Source organism: Acyrthosiphon pisum, chromosome X, assembly GCF_005508785.2.
Source record: "Acyrthosiphon pisum isolate AL4f chromosome X, pea_aphid_22Mar2018_4r6ur, whole genome shotgun sequence".
NCBI classification, from domain to species: Eukaryota; Metazoa; Arthropoda; class Insecta; order Hemiptera; family Aphididae; genus Acyrthosiphon; species Acyrthosiphon pisum.
The window spans coordinates 112,784,389-112,788,423 of NC_042493.1; positions in this window are offsets into that span (position 1 = coordinate 112,784,389).

A 4,035-nucleotide genomic window follows, 5' to 3' on the forward strand; every position below is an offset into this window, starting at 1 on the left:
GTTAGTCGGAGGTGGCAGGGGGGAGTAAAGATACGGATTTTGGGTTTTTGCTTATATCTCGAAGACAGTGCTTTGGAGGGAATTTTATTTTTATGTTCATAAATTAAGTTGAAAATAATTCCCAACATTAATAATAAGTAATAACGTAATACGTATAGTCAGAAATAAAATATAATTGAGATCATCACGGTTGTTACGCGTTAAAAAAAGGAATATTATTCAGATATTTGTCTCCCAATTTACGAATCAAAAACAAAAATTAGAAAATATAACAAAAATCAAGTTTTTTTCACTCCATCAACTTTTTAGCATAAAACCGTTAATAAAATATGTATGAGTTGTAAAATATGTAACGGTGAAATCGTAACCATGATGTCACTCCATCAACTTTTTAGCATAAAACCGTTAATAAAATATGTGTACGAGTGAAACTTCGTATAACTTAGATGGATGAGATGTATAAGACTGAGCATTATTGTGGCTATGGAAAGAGCCCATTGGTCGTTCTTGCCTCTGTTCAGTTGCCTATAAAATTGGTGAAAAGTGGCATCAGCTTACATGTAATTGTCAGAAGGGCTATTTTCAATTAAATAAGCAAAATCATCTTCTACTCTAATATATAATATATTTTATTAGTGTAAGTTAATAAAAACAACCGAAAAAAGAAATATAAAAAACATTTTTAAACATTACTTTAGTCTATATAGATCATATACAGTCCCGATTCTGTTAAAATGTGAAGGAAAATGTTATTACATTGTAGGTACTGCTCATCACAAGCAATTAGAGACCCTACTAGTGTATTTTACCTAAAAAAATCCGGGACCCAATTCAGATGCAGCCATAAAAGTGTACGGTTTTAAACGACGACATTTTTTTGGAAGTGTGCGGTATAACGACCGCCGGTCAAATTGATTACCACGTAAAAGATATCATGTAATATCTGTCAACATTTGTATGCATAACTGTAGTACTTTAATAGTAGCTATTTCTTATCACGATACCTATATACAAATTAAAATTCAATAGTGAAAATAATATATATTATCTATAATGATCACTATAAATACAATATTATATTACGCTTCATTTTAGTAACTCATTATTTACAAAGTACCTACCTACAGCTGCCGGACTTCCAAGATTTACGATTTAATGACGATGTATGCGTATTGCGTATATTATATAATAGTACGTAGGACAGCATCCGTGGTTGATACCTATTATTACATACATCCCGCCGAAGATTTTGGTGGGAAATTACATGTTTTATAGTTCGTATCATTTATGAGGTGACAAAAAATTAAGTAGGTACGTTTTAATAGCGAGTGTATAATAATAGGTACATGGAACCGGAACGACTATTATAAAAAATATTAAATAATTATAGCCAATCGCACTACTCGAGGTAGGTTTTACTGTATAATCCGATTATATAAAATATAATTTCTGCATTCTGGGATACGCGTGGCATACAAATTTCAATTATGTGAATAAAACATCTCGCCTTGTTCTTTAAAAGCCATACTCGAAGAAGACTTAAACAGTGAAATAGACCATTCGATTTCGTAAGAAAACGTGAAATAATAGCTATTAACACGGCGGGGCTTGTCATTGGATATGCCTACAAATTACAACGTATATTATTATAGTCCATAATAATTGTTATTGTATGTACATAATAATATACGTAACTAAAACTTGGCGTATTATACAAATGAAAAATGTAGCATGCCACTAGATATTTTTCCTCTGCAGTGAGGAAAATTGAGGAATCATAGATATGTTTTTGGGTATAGTGTAGACGAAAATCGGCGGGGAAAAAAGTTGTACCCAGTCAAAAAACATATACATTATGCTAAAAATTAAAATTAAATACGGAATTTTTACATCACCACAGTAGTAGGTATGTATATTGTGTATATATTTTATAAATAATAATCTAACTGATCACGAGACCTCGCGGGGTACAAATACTATTAATTAGATATAATTTGAGAGTCATGTAGGTAGTCCCTAATCAATAATCTGTATATTATATACACGCGGTAACACTGCACTACAATATTATTATAATATGCTATATTCAGGTATATAGCCTGCAACGCATACCTACAATATTTTGCCACACGGTCACCGTTTAATATTATATACGCCTACTCAGAATTATTTGTACAACCAATCTATGATTTTAATAAACCGAGTGATTTTTCAAGCCAGACTTGTTTTTACGTTTTTATATAATTACCCATGTAAGTATTCATTCGAATTTCAGGCACGCGTTATAACATATCATAGAATAAAGTATGGGTCATCAATAGGTCATGATTCGCCAATATTGACGCCGTCATGCATTGCCGCCTGTCCGAGATACCTACTCATCGAGTGTTGTAGGGTAGTTAAACTACTGTCGGACCGCAGAGAGGATTTAACAGTTGAGGGGCGCCGTTCTGCACGACTAAAAAACGACGACAGTCACACCTCGCCAATCGCGATGATGGGGCAGAAATCGAGCCCGGTGATGGAATTTCGTGCCCGACGAGCATATTTCCGTGGTCGCCGGAGGAGTTGTATTGTAATATTATTAGCCATCGGGTCCCGTTGTTGTTTCAGTATTGTTTGCTTGCATTGCCGAGGAAATCGTGCGGTCACTGCAGCGTGCAAACACGCAGTGCGCGGTTACTGTGGTTCGAACTCCGTACGCGGTAACACGTGTACATCGTCGTCACGACGTATTCCGGTATATTCGACTATACAGCGGCAGAGACGATGTCCAGTTTATCGGAAAGCATTCGGTTGAAACGTAATAATAGTATAATAATATGTGTGCACACCTGGTCAAAGGCGTATACCGCGATTTATTGCAGTGTCTCGCGCGCGCGGTAGTGGTTCAATACGGTCAGACCACATTGTTTTTATTGCGGAGTGTTTCAGTGGATATTTTAACCAAGGCTTTGCACCCAAACGATTTATTCGGGTTATGGTTTCGGGTGCTTAAAATAAAAATAGAGGTTGTGATTTCAGGTTTTCTTCATTTTAAAGAATATGGGTTTTGTTTAGCCAGTTTATTTATTCGGGTTATGGGTTATTTAAAATCGAGTAATATATCAATTTTGTTGTGCGTAAAGTGTTAAATTTGATTAAGCAAAGTATAAAGTTATACAATCACACGTAATATAATTAAATTTAATATAATTTAAAATTGTATAATATTAAATATTAAATGATTTAACAACAAAGTATTAAATAGTAATAAAGAAAAAACATACACAAGACAATTTTCACTACGGACATAATAATATTATATTAAAAATTTAAAAATAACACAATTCAAAACAATCAAAAAAATGTATCAGTTGTATTACACTTGTCACATGTAACCAGTATTCCCAATTATGAAAAACTGAATTCTCCATGAAATATACATACAAATTCATATGTCACTTGAAAATGTAATATTTTTTTTATACGGGTTATGGGTTAAAACCCGAATTTAATTTCGGTTTTGGGTGTTTCGGGTTATACGTCATCAAAATCAATCTGGTTATATGGGTTTACGGTTTTGATAATTTTTAAGGGTTTTTAAAGGGTTTGGGCTATATGGGCTAAACGGGTGCAAAGCCTTGATTTTAACTAATATACTGGGCGACAGAAATGACGCCCATCGAAAACTTTTTGTCGCCTAGTAGATGATATAGTTGATTACTGGGCGACAACGATTTTTGTAAAAATGTCGATGTTTGAAATTATCATATAATTTTATTTATTGATTATTTATTATGTTTAAATTTGTTATTTATTCATGACGTTTGATCATTTCGTTTGGCAAATAATTATTGAGAATGAAAAACCCATGTGACCGTTCACCGTAGCCCCTAGGTCCATGAATCATCCATAGAATAATGGGTATACAATGCAAGAAAGAGTGGCACGCGACATATGTTTCATCTGGTCGTCAGTCGTCCCGGCAAATATCTACAAATTGATTGTTTTTGATTATATTATAGTCTCCTTGTTCCTACAAGATATTAGCTT